This window comes from Eriocheir sinensis, chromosome 57 (assembly GCF_024679095.1).
Source record: "Eriocheir sinensis breed Jianghai 21 chromosome 57, ASM2467909v1, whole genome shotgun sequence".
NCBI classification, from domain to species: domain Eukaryota; kingdom Metazoa; phylum Arthropoda; class Malacostraca; order Decapoda; family Varunidae; genus Eriocheir; species Eriocheir sinensis.
In genome coordinates, this window is record NC_066565.1 from 8,754,745 (window position 1) to 8,774,203 (window position 19,459).

The following is a 19,459-nucleotide window of genomic DNA, read 5'->3' on the forward strand; positions in this document are numbered from 1 at the left end:
ACTATTCTGCTGAGGCGCTTCCCCATGAGATTTTGAAGCCATGTGGGTGTCGTGCTTTGACAGGTAGAAGGTACAGTTAGTTGGGAATGAGGGAAAAATACAACCAGACCCAAACTCAATACATTAAATAGTCTACAAATCATGTACTTTGCCACGAGAATGATGACACCTCCATCTCAACCAAGGCTCAGATTCTACTGCAGAACAGCTTCTTGAAAAACGTCGCGTTCCGGAACAATTTCCTTATCGTAATACTTGGCAAAAGTGGCCTCCTTAGACCAGCCAGCCTTCTCCATGATGTGGGTGATTGGCACAGCCATGGCCTTGGCTTTGACGCTGCAGCAGGACGAACACTGCCAGCTGAGTACTTTTCAGTGTCTACTCCCGACAAACGAAGCACTTCTCTGAGCCATCTTGCAATTGTGTCTTTCGTCACGGGTTTGTGTGGCTTGATGAAGCTGATAAGCAAGGTTCCCGTTTCCTTATCCAGGCCACTTAATTGTTCAGTTCTTGTAATGTACATTTTCAATGTTTCACACACACAACCTACAGTCCTTAGCATATGCTTTAAAGGTCACAGCCCGCACATTGAATTTTGGCCTACATTGTTTAATATTTCCCCCAGCCAGACACAAATATAATCCTGTCTAATGGATGTCTCCCAACAGTAACAAATGTAATGTTTGCACTCTGGCAGCTTGTGTGAGGGCCATAAGCATTGCAAGTTTTAGTGTCAGTTCCTTAAGGAAAGAGAGCCCAATGGTTTCATAGTTCGTGGTTGATGGAGCACCAGCTGGACGTCCCACGTCTCCGCATATCTAGGTGTTGAAGGCCTTAGGTTGAAAACTCCTCTTAAGAACCTGCTGACAAGAGGGTGATTGCCTGCTCTGTAACCATCGACAACTATCCCCAGCGAAGATAGGGCTCCCCGCGCCGTGTTAACAGAGTCATAGCCCACACCTCTGTGGAAAGTGTCAGACAGAAAGTTTACAATATCAGTTACAGTGGGAGTAAGGGATTGATGTGCCATCTATTACAAGACTGGAGCCACCTGTTGATATGTGGCCGGTACTGCTTCGCAGTTGAACCTTTCCAGGAGGCCATGAGAATGTCTGTACCTGCCGCAGAAATGCCTCGGTCTCGTAGCTGTTGCCTGACAAGAGACATGCCATTAGCCTGGTAAGTTTCAGGATGGGGTGCTCCTCCCCTGTGGATGGCTGACGCAGTGTGTTCATCCCTCTCGGTATGAGGCGCAGTTCCTGAACGAGCATCCTGAGCAAGTCCCCATCCACCGTTGGGATGGCCACACTGGCGCAATCAACCATCCCCTTGCTGCCTCTGCTCATATTTTGTGGAGGCATCTAGCAATCAAAGCAAAGGGAGGAAAGGCATAGATGAGTTCAAATTGGGACCAACATATTGAAAAAGCATCAAAGTGTTCTGCCTCTGGATCAGGTTTCCATGAGCAAAAACGAGGCACTTGTTTATTTTTTCTGTAAGCAAAGAGATCAATATTTGGGACTCCAAAGATCTGACAAAGGTCTCTAAAAAGATCCTCATTCAATTTCCACTCATGCCTGTCATTGAATGTCCGAGACGCAGCATCAGCCACCAGATTAGCTCTACCAGGCACATGGGGCATGTAATCCAGACATCATTCAATGCACACCAGTTTCAAATGTCAAGGCAGATGTCATTACATTGCAGATTTCGTGCCACCCATCTCATTCACATAGTGAACTGCTGTAGTGTTATCACAAAACACCCTAACATGTTTTCCTTGAGGCTGATGTGCAAATGACTTTAGTGTCAGTAATATGGCTTGGGTTCCTTCACATTGATGTGGAAAACTGCTTCCGTTAAGGACCATCTCCCATTGATTTGTTGATCATTTAAAGAACCACCCCAACTAAATTTGAGGCATCAGTAAAAAGATCTGTTTCAGTACCTCTCCGAAAAATCCTTCTGTATTCCACTGCAACGTTACACCATAACCACCACTGCAGATCCCTCTTCATATCCTGTGTGATGATCATCCATTTGTCAAAATTTCCGTTAACCTTCTTTAATGCCGAAACCTTTGCGGATTCAACCTCCGATAGTGCAGTTTCCCCATTTCAACTGCTGGAATAGCTGCAACTAACTGCCTTACTTTGGCCACATCCCTGATTTTGTTTATCACAATCAAGTAAGTCCTTGCAACTCTGAGCGATTTTCTGTTTCCTCCGTTCAGGCATTGTCACAGTCATCGTCTCTGAATCAATGACGTTCCAAATACTCCAAACGTCTAGAAGGCACCAAGACAGATTTCTCAGCATTGATACAGAAACCCATCTTACTAGAAGTTCTACCGTGGCACGTACACTCTCATGACATCCCTCGAAAGAGCTGTGTGGAAATAAGTGTGTCATCAATGAAACTCGTGATAATATGACCCATTTCTCTCAGTTTAGCAAAATTGGTTTCATTAATTTGGTGAAAAGGCGAGGACCTTCTGCAACGCCATTGGGAAGACAGGTGAACTGATAGATTTTTCCTTGCCATTTAAAGCACAGAAACCTTTGCTGCTCTTCCGCTATAGTGACAGAATAGTATGCATGTCTAAGATCGACAGAGGCCATATAAGCATCTTTATTAATAAGCCAAATCGCTTGCTCAAAGTTTTCCATCTTGAAGTGTTTGTAAGGAATGTGCTGATTAAGTTTCTCCAGATTGAGATCAATCTAAACCCTCCATCCTTCTTCTTACGCAAGAAAATGGAAAGGATTTGCCTTCCTGTCTGTGGGTTTCCTTAATCACCTTGAGCTCTAGCAGTTTCACAATTTCCTGACAAATAATTGACTGTTCTTCTTCACTAAAACATACTCAATATCCTCAGCAAACAAGGGACCAATGTCAGCTACAGAAATGTCAAGATGGCAATGGGCAACAATATCCAGAATAATAGCGTCACTTGTTGTTGTATGCCACTCATTTACAAAGTATTGAAGTCTGCCAGCTTCAAATGTGGCCCACCTGATTTATTGCCGGGGATTGCTGCGTCCCCGGCCTCGCGAGTTTTTTGCCTCCGAGCCCTGCCGTGAGTAGGGCTGCCGGTGATCACTCCGGTGTCCATATGTCCGCTGTCCATAACGGTGGAACCTGGATGCCAATCCTTTGTAGGGAACTTTCGGAAGGGCCTCTGACCTTCCGCACCAAATTTCCAAGTGGGTAGCGGTTTCTTCATAATGATCTTGTTCTTCAGCTTCTCAGAGTCTCAATGTTCTTGGCAGATTGGGACACGTCATCACCAAACAAAAAACTAGTCATAGGCACCTTGTCGGAGCACAGGTGAGAGGACCTCTGATTAATCTCGCGCTTGATGACAAAGCGACGGGCCAGATTGTTCCTATGGTTGGCATAACCAATCAATGCCAGAGCACCATTCAGCATGCCTACTTCATGGGCCACATCTGGACGGCCATCCTGGGCAATCCTATCCAGCACTGTGAGGGACTTAGTCAGAATAGTGGCAGCTTTGATGATGTCCTTGCTTACCTCTTTCATGCGAAAATCCCCCTTTTTGGCATCTGCCTTCAGCGCATCCAAAACTTGCGAGTTACAAACTACAGGAGCCAAAAGCGTGACAGTTACCGGGCCTCCTGGCAGAGTCATCATCCAAAATCTCCTTGTACTCCTCGTCTCGCAAGCCGTTGTCGAACACATGGTTCACCATGTCTGCGACCTGCTTGTCAATGTCAGCAAACATCGTCCACAGGTCCGTAAGTCTTGGCGCACTGCAGAGGACACTACCTGGCACAATGTCATCTTGAGAGTCATCGTCATCACTAGACACACGATGGTCAGGCGACTTAAACCCAGAAAACCCCGCGGCCGAACCAGAACAAGGCACCTCCACGGGCGTGTTTACACTGTCAAGGGTGGCGGCGACATCAGCGCCCCCGCCAGTAGCCCCTGCTCTCCTTCAACTTCTCCACATCGCCTCGCAAAGGCAAGCAAAGTGTCCATCAGCAGCTTCCAATCGGGCATTAGCTTCCTCCCGTGAGGTGGAAGGCAGAGAGAGAGGTTAGGTGGAGGGGCAGATTCGCCTCCACTGCCAGTCACGTGATCCCGGGCATGCTGTCGGCTCTTTCGAGAACAATCCCGGTGGGAAGAGCCGCTCCTGGACGCAGATGAACCTCCCATATGCGAGGATTCTTTCCTCACATCCTTGCTACGGCCAGGGGTTACCTCCGTGCCCGACAGCCAGTACCGTGGGCACCGCTCGGGACATCAGACATGGCGGCGTGGTGGGAGTCCTCGAGGCAGCTCACCAGCAGGCAGGGAGTCGTAAACTCCACATGTGCACCAGGATGGGCACTCACCAGTCCTCGCGGCAGCTCACCAGCAGGCAGGGAGTCGTAAACTCACGTGTGCACCCGGATGGGCACTCACCAGTCCTCGAGGCGGCTCACCAGCAGACAGGAGTCGTAAACTCCACGTGTGCACCCGGATGGGCACTCACCAGTCCTCGCGGCAGCTCACCAGCAGACAGGGAGTCGTAAACTCCACGTGTGCACCCGGATGGGCACTCACCAGTCCTCGAGGCAGCTCACCAGCAGGCAGGGAGTCGTAAACTCCACGTGTGCACCAGGATGGGCACTCACCCGCCCCTACACGGGTAACGGGTGGTGTTGCAGCCAGCTCCTAAATGGATAACAGGCTGTGGCGAAGCCTTGCCGCTCCAAAAAGGATAACCTTACCTTACGGAACCTTACGGAAATACTGGACGCAGGCCTACTAGGCCTCTATATCCAGATCCTCTGTGTCGTCACTGTTTAAACTTATACTACGGTGGTGGGCACTGGTGGTTATTAATTTCTCCTCCCAATTGTACTTGATTGGTTGATCCGCCCAAAACTTGTCCAATCGCTTTTCAAAGGATGCTATGCTCACTGCCTCTATGACATCATTAGGAAGACTATTCAGGCGTCCACAACTCTGGAGCTGAAAAACATTTGCCTCTTCTGAGTCCTAGATCTAGTCTTACTAAGTTTCAAGTTGTTTCCTCGTGTTGGTCTGTGTGCACTCTCCAAATGTATGGTTACCTCCTCATCATATTTTCCATTGAGGATTTTATATACCTCAATCATATCCCCCCTGCTCGTCTGTATGCCATTGTTGGTATATCTAGCTGTTTCAGACGATCTGCATATGAAAGATTTTTCATCCTGGTACCAACTTAGAGCTCTCCTCAAAACATTTTCAACTGTACAGATGTCCTTCTTGTAGGGAGGCCAAACAGGTTGTGCATATTCCAGATGAGGTCTTACCATGGACTTGAAGAGACATCTAAAAGTAGTAACATCCAGAGTAGCAAATGTACGTCGTATTAGCCCCATTACCTGATTGGCTCTGTTGACTTTTTCGGACATGTGACCTTCAAATGACAAAAGTTCGTCAGTAGTAATTCCCAGGTCTTTCTCTCTCGCAACCTTCTTAACCTCTTGTCTATCTGGCCCTTCCCCTCCGAGATAGTATGATGTGTCCCTTGTAGCTCGATGCCTGCTGTGTATTTTGAGGTGTATACTTCTCCGGATGAAAAGGCAGCAGATTATCTTCCGACCACTTCATGAGGTGTTCTGGGTCTTCCTGCAGTAAGCACTGGTCCTGTAGTGATGCGATCCTCCTGTACACTTTGTGTCATCCGCAAATAGATAAAGACTTGATTTAACGGTCGTTGTGAGTCATTAATATATAGGGCAAAAGGACTGGTCCCCAGCACACATGTGTGGAACTCCACTTACTACTTTACTCATTTAGAATATACTCCCTTTAGTGAACTCTCTGCTTTCTCTCTTTAGAAAACCTGATATCCATTGGTATATGCTGCCTGTTATCCCATAGTTTGCTAACTTCTTCAGAGACGTTGATGAGGCACTTATCAAAGGCCTTCTGGAAGTCCATATAAATTGCGTCCACCTCACCTCCTTCATCTAAAATTTTGTCCACTCATCCATCACATGAAGCATTTGTAGAACCATGGATCGTCCTGGGATAAAAAACCAAACTGTTTGTATGATAGTAACTTTTGCTCCATCAAATGTTTCATTACTTTCTCACAGTTGCCTCCATAATCTTACACACCACACAAGTCAGGCTTACTGGTCGATAGTTACTTGGCTCCAGTCTTGTCACCTTTCTTAAATATTGCGCTAACATTGGCAGTCTTCCAGTCACTTGGTAATTTACTTTCATGCAGTGACGAGTTAAAATATCCAATATTACATCTTCAGCTCATCTTTCAACTCGGTCAGGATTCTTGAGTGGATACAATCAGGACCCGAGGGACTTGTCAGTTTTGAGTTTCTGTAGTTGTTTCTCACCTCATCTATGTGAATTGTGCTGTCAGGTATTTGTATGATCATTGTTGTGTCCATAAGCTGTAGGTCCAGATTGTCTCCTATGTCAGGCTCCACAGTATAAACTTTATCAAAGAATTCGGAGAGCACTCGTGCCTTGTCAATATCTGATCTGGCATACTGTGTTTCCCCTTACCTCTTCCCTCAATTCTCCTATTCCCGTCTTCGTTTTTTATTTATCTTTGACATATCTCCAAAATTTCTTAGGATTTGATTTTACTTCCCTGGTGATTCTTTGCTCCTTGATCCTCTGTGATCTTTTAACTAGTTTCTTTACTTTATTCCTTTGGCGAGCAAAAATTTGGTATTTATCCGTTTCCGTGTCTCCAAATATCTTTGCCAACATCTGTTTTTTCCTTATAGCTTCTTGAGTTTCACGGTCTAGAGGGTATGTCTTTCCTTTCTGTCATTGTCCTCTTTAAACATTTTCACTGGTACAAACTTACTTTCCAGATTTTAAGCTTGTCTCTGAATAAGCACCATTTCTCTTCAGTTCCTCTCAAAGATAGAATTGAGTTCTTCAGTCTTGAGTTATTTCCTCTTTCATACCATTGTAATCACCCTTGTCATATAAGAAGATTTTTCGGAGTGTGGTGCTATTAGTTGTGTAGGCATTGTACTGAAATTCTAGGATGCTATGGTCACTTTTTCCTAGCGGGGAAGATACCTTCATGTCTTCTACCATTCCTTCCTCATTGGAAAGGACAAGATCAATAGTTTTGGACCAATCACTCCCTCTCGCTCTTGTAGGTCCTGTAACATGTTGGAACAAATATGTGTCTCTGAGGGTTTCCACGAATCTGAATTCTCACTATGTTCCTCACCAGTTGTTGTCCAGTTGTCCCAATTTATTTTAGGATAGTTAAATCCTGTAATAAGAGTATGAGTTGCCTATACTCAGACATTTCTTAAAAGTTCGTTTAAATTACCGTTGTTTAATTGGTCACTAATAGGACTTCTGTAGACACATCCTATGAGAAGCACATCTTCTTTTTCAAGCTGTAACTCAACCCATAGTGACTCCCGAAAGTTTGTCCGAAATATCACTTCTCTTGCTGTCATACCCGTTTTAATATAAATTATAATCCCTCTTCCATCATTGCAAGATAAGTTAGTGAATATATTGTACCCTCTTATTTTAAGTTCTGCCTCTGTTACAATATATCTAAAGTTCTTAGGCTTTACTTCATTAATCATTATAAAATCTGGTGTATGCACTTCTTGTCCAACCCTCACCCGTAGTTCTTCCATTTTATTTGTCAATATATCCGCATTAGTGTACCAACATGAGAATTGTTTTCCCCTATTTAACTTCAGTATACCCCTATTTTCCTTTAAGTTTCTATTACCTTTAGCTCTGACAATCCTTAATTTCCTTATTTTTTCACTACCATTTTCTCTGGTGGACCTCTCACTCTGAATATAAAATATCCTGACTCATCTTCTGATTCCATTTTCTTAGCTTCATCCACGAGCTCTTTGAATCTATTCCTCTGGGTCCATGTAAGATCGTGTTTCAGGTATATGCCCTTGTACTCATCCTTAGCTGAAAGCTTTCTTGTATTCTGGAACACTTCATTTTTGGCTACCAAGGTATCACACTCCACCAGAAGAGGTCTAGGTCTCAGCATTTTCATCTAATTTGCCCATCCTAAACATTCTCTTTGGACCAATGCTTCTCATATCTAATTCCATTGTGTCCTGGAACAACGTCACTATGAATCGATGGTCATCATCCCATCTTTTGATCCTTCCTTCTCCTTACTCTCCAGGCACCATATATTACAATGTTGTTCCTCCTGGCTTCCTCATCCTTAAGTTCTCTGATTTTTTTATCTTGGTTGCTTTAACCTCTTCCTCAACTTTCTCCTTTTCCTCCATTTTTTCTGAAACTGTTGCATTTCTTCATTCATTATATCCCGAAGTGATGGTCCTTGTTCATTTGTCCCAGATTCGTTGTCCCTAGTTTTTGTCAAGACACTTGTTTAGTTGTCTTCCACTATTACCACCTTAGTCTCAGTTGCCTAGCCTACCCTCCAGGTTACCACAGTCCTTAGTGTTTATTTCCACTTTCTCTACCAAAGTTAGTGCTTGAGCCTCTACAGTACCCAGTCTGGTCTCCATAGTTTTCAGTGTATTCCGTTGCTCATTAACATAATCTACGTCTCCAAACTTACTTTCAAGCACAGTCTGCCGATCAATCACCTCCTTGTTTCTTTACTTAACTCTTTAAGAGCTTTGTGAGTTTGGCCCCACCTCTTTTACAATTAATACAGTACCAGGTTACCTGTTGATTCGATTTCATCATGTAGTTGTACATCTCCATGGGATGAAGGCCGCCAACTCTTGTCTCGGGGTAGATGAACAGCGGGAGCAGCACGTCTGGTCAGCGTGAAAACAACTCAGCAACTGGTGGTGTGAGGCACCAAGCGTATCTCATGGGAAGCGCCCTCTAGCAGAAAAGTGATTTGCTGACGTAAAATAATAATGGCACCACTATAAACAATTCCTGCGCCATGACGGGCTGGGCCGACCATCAGGCTCATATGGATTAGCCTATGGCGGCGCTGTGGCCCATGTAAAAAAATGTTGTATGTATATTTCTGCCGTCCACTGCAATTGCTTTGAACTTTAAAATGTTGTATGTATATATGTTCTTAAGCCGTCCGCTCTTAACTGCATCCCATATTTTGCCTTTGGTGCACTGGTAGCAATGGCTGATAACATAATTATACTCCAAGGCCTTTCTCTGCCTCTGTGGTGGATAGTGGAGTGTTTCCCATGTGGTATTGGTGTGCTGGATATCCCTTCACTGGTAGCCTGGTAACATATAATCCCAGGTCTTTCTCTGCCTCTGTGGTGGATAGTGAGTGTTTCCCATGTGGTATTGGTTTGCTGGATATCCATTGACTGGTAGCCTGGTAACATACACTCCCAGGTCTTTCTCTGCCTCTGTGGTGGATAGTGGAGTGTTTCTCATGTGGTATTGGTGTGCTGGATATCCCTTCACTGGTAGCCTAGTAACATACACTCCTAAGGCTTTCTCTGCCTCTATGGTGGATAGTGGAGTGTTTCCCATGTGGTATTGGTGTGCTGGATATCCATTCACTGGTAGCCTGGTATACACTCCCAGGTCTCTCTGCCTCCTGTGGTGGATAGTGGAGTGTTTCCTATGTGGTATTGGTGTGCTGGATATCCCTTCACTGGTAGCCTGGTAACATACACTCCCAGGTCTTTATCTGCATCTGTGGTGGATATTGGCGTGTTTCCCATGTGGTATTGGTGTGCTGGATATCCCTTCACTGGTAGCCTGGTAACACCACTCCAGGTCTTTCTCTGCCTCTGTGGTGGATGGTGGAATTAGGTGTTACCCATGTGAGTATTGGTGTGCTGGATATCCATTCACTGGTAACCTGGTAACTGTATACTCCCAGGTCATTCTCTGCCTCTGTGGTGGATATTGGTGTGTTTCCCATGTGGTATTGGTGTGCTGGCTATTCCTTCAGTGGTGGTTTGGTAACATACACTCCCAGGTCTTTCTCTGCCTCTGTGGTGGCTATTGGAGTGTTTCACATGTGGTATAGGTGTGCTGGATATCCCTTCACTGGTAGCCTGGTAACATAAAATCCAAGGTCTTTCTCTTCCTCTGTGGTGGATAGTGAACTGTGTCCCATGTGGTATCAGTGTGCTGGATATCCCTTCACTGGTAGCCTGGTAACATACACTCCCAGGTCTTTCTCTACTTCTGTGGTGGATATTGGAGTGTTTCCCATGTGGTATTGGTGTGCTGGATATCCCTTCACTGGTAGCCTGGTAACATATAATCCCAGGTCTTTCTCTGCCTCTGTTGTGGATAGTGGAGTGTTTCCCATGTGGTATTGGTGTGCTGGATATCCCTTCACTGGTAGCCTGGTAACATACACTCCTAGGCCTTTCTCTGCCTCTATGGTGGATATTAGCGTGTTTCCCATGTGGTATTGGTGTGCTGGATATCCCTTCACTGGTAGCCTGGTAACATACACTCCAAGGTCTTTCTTTGCCTCTGTGGTGGATAGTGAAGTGTTTCCCATGTGGTATCGGTGTGCTGGATATCCCTTCACTGGTAGCCTGGTAACATAATTATACTCCCAGGCCTTTCTCTGCCTCTGTGGTGGATAGTGAACTGTGTCCCATGTGGTATCAGTGTGCTGGATATCCCTTCACTGGTAGCCTGGTAACATACACTCCCAGGTCTTTCTCTACTTCTGTGGTGGATATTGGAGTGTTTCCCATGTGGTATTGGTGTGCTGGATATCCCTTCACTGGTAGCCTGGTAACATATAATCTCAGGTCTTTCTCTGCCTCTGTGGTGGATAGTGGAGTGTTTCCCATGTGAGCATTGGTGTGCTGGATATCCCTTCACTGGTAGCCTGGTAACATACACTCCTAGGCCTTTCTGCCTCTATGGTGGATAGTGGAGTTTTTCCCTTGTGGTATTGGTGTGCTGGATATCCCTTCACTGGTAGCCTGGTAACATACCCTCCAAGGTCTTTCTCTGCCTCTGTGGTGGATAGTGAACTGTGTCCCATGTGGTATCAGTGTGCTGGATATCCCTTCACTGGTAACCTGGTAACATACACTCCCAGGTCTTTCTCTACTTCTGTGGTGGATATTGGACCCAAGGTGTTTCCCATGTGGTATTGATTATTATGGATATCCCTTCACTGGTAGCCTGGTAACCTATAATCCCAGGTCTTTTCTCTGCCTCTGTGGTGGATAGTGTGTTTCCCATGTGGTATTGGTGCTGGATATCCCTTCACTGGTAGCCTGGTAACATACACTCTAGGCCTTTCTCTGCCTCTATGGTGGATGGAGTGTTTCCCATGTGGTATTGGTGTGCTGGATATCCCTTCACCGGTAGCCTGGTGACATACACTCCCAGGTCTTTCTCTGCCTCTGTGGTGGAAAGTGGAGTGTTTCCCATGTGGTACTAGTGTGCTGGATATCCCTTCACTGGTAGCCTGGTATCATAATTATACTCCCAGGCCTTTCTCTGCCTCTGTGGTGGATGGTGGAGTGTTACCCATGTGGTATTGGTGTGCTGGATATCCCTTCACTGGTAGCCTGGTGATATATAATCCCAGGTCTTTTTCTGCCTCTGTGGTGGATAGTGGAGTGTTTCCCATGTGGTATTGGTATGTTGGATATCCATTCACTGGTAGCCTGGTAACATACACTCCCAGGTCTTTTTCTGCCTCTGTGGTGGATAGTCAGTGTTACCATGTGGTATTGGTGTGCTGGATATCCCTTCACTGTTAGCCTGGTAAAATACACTCCAAGGTCTTTCTCTGCCTCTGTGGTGGATAGTGGAGTGTTTCCTATGTATTGAACCATTGGTGTGCTGGATATCCTTTCACTGGTAGCCTGGTAACATACACTCCCAGGTCTTTATCTGCCTCTGTGGTAGATATTGGCGTGTTTCCCATGTGAGTATGGTGTGCTGGATATCCCTTCACTGGTAGCCTGGTAACATACACTCCCAGGTCTTTCTCTGCCTCTGTGGTGGATAGTGAGTGTTACCCATGTGGTATTGGTGTGCTGGATATCCATTCACTGGTAGCCTAGTAACATACCTCCCAGGTCTTTCTCTGCCTCTGTGGTGGATATTGGCGTGTTTCCCATGTTGTATTGGTGTGCTGGATATTCCTTCAGTGGTAGCAGTAACATACACTCCCAGGTCTTTCTCTGCCTCTGTGGTGGATGGTGGAGTGTTTCCCATGTAGTATTGGTGTGCTGGATGTCCCTTCACTGGTAGCCTGGTAACATACACTCTAGGTCTTTCTCTGCCTCTGTGGTGGATAGTGAAGTGTGTGTGTCCCATGTGGTATCAGTGTGCTGGATATCCCTTCACTGAAAACCTGGTAAATACACTCCCAGGTCTTTCTCTACTTCTGTGGTAGATATTGGCGTGTTTCGCATGTGGTATTGGTGTGCTGGATATCCCTTCACTGGTAGCCTGGTAACATATAATCCCAGGTCTTTCTCTGCCTCTGTGGTGGATAGTGGAGTGTTTCCTGTGGTATTGGTATGTTGGATATCCCTTACTGGTAGCCTGTTGTAACATACACTCCCAGGTCTTTCTCTGCCTCTGTGGTGGATAGTGGAGTGTTTCATGTGGTATTAGTGTGCTGGATATCCCTTCACTGGTAGCCTGGTAACATACACTCCCAGGTCTTTCTCTGCCTCTGTGGTGGATATTGGCATGTTTCCATGTGGTATTAGTGTGCTGGATATCCTTCACTGGTAGCCTGGTATACACTCCAAGGTCTTTCTTTGCCTCTGTGGTGGATAGTGAAGTGTTTCCCATGTGGTATCAGTGTGCTGGATATCCCTTCAATGGTAGCCTGGTAACATAATTATACTCCCAGGTCTTTCTCTGCCTCTGTGGTGGATAGTGGAGTGTTTCCCATGTGGTATTGGTGTGCTGGATATCCCTTCAGTGGTAGCCTGGTAACATACACTCCAAGGTCTTTCTCTGCCTCTGTGGTGGATAGTGAAGTGTTTCTCATGTGGTATCGGTGTGCTGGATATCCCTTCACTAGTAGCCTGGTAAAATACACTTCCAGGTCTTTCTCTGCCTCTGTGGTGGATATTGGCGTGTTTCCCATGTGGTATTGGTGTGCTGGATATCCCTTCACTGGTAGCCTGGTAACATATACTCCCAGGTCTTTCTCTGCCTCTGTGGTGGATAGTGGAGTGTTTCCCATGTGGTATTGGTATGCTGGATATCCCTTCACTGGTAGCCTGGTAACATACACTCCCAGGTCTTTCTCTGCCTCTGTGGTGGATAGTGGAGTGTTTCCCATGTGGTATTGGTGTGCTGGATATCCCTTCACTGGTAGCCTGGTAACATACACTCCTAGGTCTTTCTCTGCCTCTGTGGTGGATATTGACGTGTTTCCCATGTGGTATTGGTGTGCTGGATATCCCTTCAGTGGTAGTCTGGTAACATACACTCCAGGTCTTTCTCTGCCTCTGTGGTGGATAGTGAAGTGTTTCCCATGTGGCATTGGTGTGCTGGATATCCCTTCAGTGGTAGCCTGGTAACATACACTCCCAGGTCTTTCTCTGCCTCAGTGGTGGATAGTGTAGTGTTTCCCATGTGGTATTGGTGTGCTGGATATCCCTTCACTGGTAGCCTGGTAACATACACTCCCAGGTCTTTCTCTGCCTCTGTGGTGGATAGTGGAGTGTTTCCCATGTGGTATTGGTGTGCTGGATATCCCGTCACTGGTAGCCTGGTAAAATAAACTACAAGGTCTTTCTCTGCCACTGAGGTGGATAGTGGAGTGTTTCACATGTGGTATTGGTGTGCTGGATATCCCTTCACTGATTGCCTGGTAACATACACTCCCAGGTCTTTCTCTGCCTCTGTGGTGGATAGTCGAGTGTTTCCCATGTGGTATTGGTGTGCTGGATATCCCTTCACTGGTAGCCTGGTAACATACACTCCCAGGTCTTTCTCTGCCTCTGTGGTGGATAGTGGAGTGTTTCCCATGTGGTATTGGTGTGCTGGATATCCCCTCCCAAGGTGCAGGACTTTACATTTTTCATCATTGCATTGTAGCAGCCACTATTTATTCCACTCCTACAGCTTGGTGATGTCTTCTTGTAGGAAATCCACAGTCAAGGGGTTAAAAATAGGCCTTTCTGACAAACTGTTGCAATTTTATAACACTCTTACTTCCTTTATAAGATTATATTACTTTGTTTGTCTGTCCACAACACAAGTCCTTCAGCATTACTTAACCTCCACAACACAAGTCCTACAGCAATACTTCCTCTCCACAACACAAGTCCTACAGCAATACTTCCTCTCCACAACACAAGTCCTACAGCAATACTTCCTCTCCACAACACAAGTCCTATAGCAATACTTCCTCTCCACAACACAAGTCCTACAGCAATACTTCCTCTCCACAACACAAGTCCTACAGCAATACTTCCTCTCCACAACACAAGTCCTACAGCAATACTTCCTCTCCACAACACAAGTCCTACAGCAATACTTCCTCTCCACAACACAAGTCCTACAGCAATACTTCCACAACACAAGTCCTACAGCAATACTTCCTCTCCACAACACAAGTCCTACAGCAATACTTCCTCTTCACAACACAAGTCCTACAGCAATACTTCCTCTCCACAACACAAGTCCTATAGCAATACTTCCTCTCCACAACACAAGTCCTACAGCAATACTTCCTCTCCACAACACAAGTCCTATAGCAATACTTCCTCTCCACAACACAAGTCCTACAGCAATACTTCCTCTCCACAACACAAGTCCTATAGCAATACTTCCTCTCCACAACACAAGTCCTACAGGCTACAGCAATACTTCCTCTCCACAACACAAGTCCTACAACAATATAAGGATCGTAATGTTACGTCTACGTAAAGACGAGAAATAAGCAAACAGTGAGTGCTGGGCTGACATAACCTTGCCTCAACGTACAGAGATCAAAGTGTGAATTGAAGTATACAAACATCTCGTAAGCAAGGTTGACAAATTATATTCCATCAGTTTAAATGACATAATCTTCCCTATACATACAGATCAAGGCAACATATGAAATGAAATGAGGTTACTTATACAAACATCTCTTAGGTAAGGTTGGCGTAACTTATATTTTGGTAGTTTAAATGACATAATCTTCTGTATACGTACAGGTCAAAGTAACATATGACATACGAGTTAATTGAGGTTACTCATACAAACATCTCAAAGGTAAGGTTGGTGTACCTTATATTTTGCTAGTTTAAAGGATGTAATCTTCACTATACATAGAGATCACAGTAACATACGACATATGAAATGAATTGAGGTTAGTTATACAAACATACCAGTGAATTGAGGTTACTTATACAAACATACCAGTGAATTGAGGTTACTTATACATACACCTCGCAGGTTAAGGTTGACATAACTTATATATCGTTAGTTTAAGAGACGTAATCTTGCCTATACGTACAGAGATCAAAATAACATATCTCGAGGGTAGGATTCATGTAACTTGTATTTCACTACTAAACATTTCAGCGGCGGACAAACGCTGTTTTTCGCAAATATCTCCTAAACGAATCGTTGGATCAGTATGATATTTCAGCACACTACCTTTAACACCCGGACCTAATTTGTGGCTGACATACCATATTGCAATATGTGTTATGTTAGGAGTTTACTGACTGATATTAAGCCTAATCCAGTCATCATATCTAAGGTGTTATACAGAATCGGACGAGTGTGGGGTACTCGTCTAACACCTCCACATAATCTCAGACCACTCCTTCCCTACCCCAATATTGCAGTATCCCCCTCCTCGTTTCCCTCTTCACCCCCCTACTCACACCATCCCCCTTCCCCAGCCCGAGGCTATGACTTGCGGAGGCAGGGTATAACTCATTGACTGCCGAAGTGCACCCAGGTGTTGTACAGTAATTATCAATGTGAAATACGTCTTGCCTCCATGGAATTGTACTATGCTCTTAGTTAATAATCATATATATACATATACACCTACATAACATTCTAATATATAATACAGTGATGGGGGAAACAGGGAGGGACACAAGAGTGATGAGGGAGGGGAGGAGCTAGAAGGAGAAGAGGAGGGGTAATGAGAGCAAGAAGGGGAGAAGTAGTTGTGGTCAGGAATAGTTTGGGAGGGTGTTCGGGGGGCACACTTTCCTTCGAATGCGTCAACATGACTCGTCGGGTTTGTGTTATTTTTCACGAGTAAACTCCTCCCATAACACATATAGTAATGTGGTATGTTAGCCATAAATTAGGTCCGGACGATAATTGTAGTGTGCTGAAATATCATACTGATCCAACGATTCGTTTAGGAGATATTTGCGAAAAACAGCGTTTGTCCGCCGCTGAAATGTACAGTAGTTTAAGATTACATATACTTACAATAATGTCGTAAAGAGGGAAAGAATAAAGGAAAGAAAGAAGGTGTGTTGAAAGGTCATCTTATCGCCTACAAACACCTAGAGACAAACATTGGGGCGAGGGAGGGAGGGAAGGGTAGCACACACACACACACACACACACACACACACACACACACACACACACACACACACACACACACACACAAATGAAATTATAAACACCAACCCACATACCCTAATCAAACTCCTCCACACTAAACATCCTTTTTCAACCGTCCATGTTGAGAGAGGAGGAGGAGGAGGAGGAGGATACGAGAATAGATGTGGAGCCGCCAGCGATGGAGTTGGCGGCTGTTCCTCCGTCCTTCCCTTCGGTGGCTGCGGCGGGTGACTTCTTGGCTAGGGTAAGGGAGGATAGGTTAAGTTAGGAGATGTTAGGTAAGGCTAGGTAAGGTTAAGTTAGGGGAGGTCATGTAGTTTTATCTTTTAGGGTTCAAGGGCAATAAAACAAAAAAGGCATAAAAAACACTAGGTCCTGCCCCTGAACAGAGAGAAGGAAAAATGACAACGGGGCATAATTACCAGTGAGGGGGCGAGTCTCTCAAACTTGTCGGCCACCATCCAGTGATTGTACCTGGCGAACAGCATCATGAGGGCCAGGACCAGGTTGGCAAACTGCTTCACACGCTCTGAAAGACACAGAAACTGCTCAGCAAGGACTGTAGGTGGGCATCCTCAACACTTCCCCTCACATCAACTCTTTCCAAAGGCCAAGAAAAGGTATCAATTGCATTCTAATGACGTGAGATAATCCAGCTTTCCAGACAGAGCAACAGATTGAAAATAGACAAACTATGTAGAGGAAGCATTAGTTTGAGAAGGCTATAAGAAAATCCAGCTTTCCAGACAGACAACAGATCAAAAATAGACAAACTATGTAGAGGAAGCATTAGTTTGAGAAGGCTATAAGAAAATCCATCTTTCCAGACAGACAACAGATCAAAAATAGACAAACTATGTAGACATCTTTTCCCAAAATTCAAAATGGCGCACCTTCACCCTGCCTCGGAGTCCCCGCCTGGGCGGGGGGACCACTCTATATACTATGATCGATAGTTTTAAGCCTGTAAAGAATAACCATTGTATAAAATGGAAATAAAGTTTCTGATTCTGATTTCTCTCCCTTCCCTTCCCTATCCTTTCCCTATCCATCCCTTCCGATCCCTTTCCTTCCCTTTCCTTTCCTCTCTCTTCCCTTCCCTTCCTTGACCTTTCCTTCCCTTCCCTTCCTTGACCTTCCCTTCCCTTCCCTTCTCTTCCCCTCCCTTTCTCAGCCTTCCCTTCCTTTCCTCTCATGTTAATGTTTGGAACTCTCTACCTTGTGATGTCGTTGATAGTAAAACAGTTACGGCCTTCAAGAATAGATTAGACAAGTGTTTTGAATCCAACCAGCAACTAAGATATTACTCATTGTCGTAATAACGTTAAGTTCTTTCGAATACTGGTGTCCTTGTCCGCTTTTATCACCTGGTTAGTGGTAGCAGTAATGGTAGTTCTTTCCTCTTTCCTACATAAATTCCATGCAGTTTTTCCATGCTGCGTGGTTCTTTTTCCTTTCCTCCCAGCTTTGGCTGGAGGGATGGGGGGGTGGGGAGGAGCCTTTGCCTTTGCTGTCCTTCATCTTCCACCTTTGATTAGATAGTTAGTGTAGCTTGTCACAAACAATCTCGTAAGGACCAGCAGGTCTGCTGTTGTTTGTTCTTCCTTTGTGTTCCCTTCCCTTCCCTCACTCACCTCAGCACTGCTCTTCAGAGGGTTGGTCAAGTTATACACAAGCTCGGAGGAGTGGAAGATGCACTGGTGAGGAGGCTGGGAGACCACGAGGGGCTCACCATTAGGCTGGTGAGGTACACGTGTTCCCCCTTGTTGCTTGCTGTCACCTCAAGCCGGTTGATCTTGCCTATGATGACCGAACTGTTATTGTTGGAAAGTGAGGTTATGATAAGATTACAAGTGAAGTTTGAGGACTTGAAAAGAACTTGAGAACTTTGACGCAGCTTAACTGATCACACATTAGCATTCCATCCCCCTCAGAGCGAACTGTTATTGCTGGAAAGTGAGGTTAAGACAAGATTACAAGTGAAGTTTGAGGATGGAAGACTTGAACAGAGCTTGAGAACTTTGACACAGCTGAACCAATCGCATCTTAACACACATTCTCCTCCCATCCCCCTCGGACTCACCCATCCAGGAACGCCACCTCGGTCTGCATGTCCACTTTGCACACCTCCTCCTCGCACCCCTTGGCTATGCTCACCACCATCTCCGCGCTGTTGAGAGCGTACGGGTTGAGAGAGAGAGAGAGAGAGAGAGAGAGAGAGAGAGAGAGAGAGAGAGAGAGAGAGAGAGAGAGAGAGAGAGAGAGAGAGAACTATCACTACAAGCTACAGAAACCCAGAGACAGAGACAGACAGAGACCAAATGAGAAGTAGACATAAAACAGCCATTATCAAGACACCTCTCCACCACAAATTGACCTCTCTCTTGGCCACTCTTTACTTTCGTCTATTATGGCAGCGGTGAGTAGCGGGCCTTTTTTTTCTATGCACTTTTTGTTGCCCTTGAGCCGTCTCCTTTGTTGTAAAAATAAATAAATAAATAAAAGCTACAGAAATCCAGAGAGCCAGACACAGAGAAAATGAGACAGCAAAAGGAAGAAGAAGAAATGAAAAGGGAAAACTAAGACAAGGAGAGGAAGAGATAAATGAAAAAGGAAAAGAATGAAAGGAAAACGGTGAAAAAATAAGACATAAGAACAGAAAGAGAACAAAAAATGAGAACGGAGGAAAATGAAACAGGGATAAGTAGAGAAAGAGAAGGAAAGCAATACTACCAAAGAGACAGACACAGAGACACAGACAGACACAGAAAATAAGAGAAGCAGAAAAAAAACATTACAATAAGCTACAGAAATCCAGAGAGACAGAGAAAAACAGAGAGAGACCCAGACAGACATACAGAGAGAAAATGAGAAGCAAATAAAACATGAGAGAAAACAGAGACAGACAAAGACATAGAGAGACCCAGACAGACAGACAGAGAGAAAATGAGAAGCAAAT

The 19,459-nt window shown here is 45.1% G+C and overlaps 2 protein-coding genes across 8 annotated transcripts in view; both read right to left on the minus strand.

The window, feature by feature from the left end:
• LOC126984826 (uncharacterized) overlaps nt 1–19,459 on the minus strand; it is a 136,489-nt gene that overhangs the window by 30,902 nt on the left and 86,128 nt on the right. The window lies entirely within an intron of this gene.
• LOC126984829 (uncharacterized) overlaps nt 1–19,459 on the minus strand; it is a 133,034-nt gene that overhangs the window by 30,902 nt on the left and 82,673 nt on the right. The window lies entirely within an intron of this gene.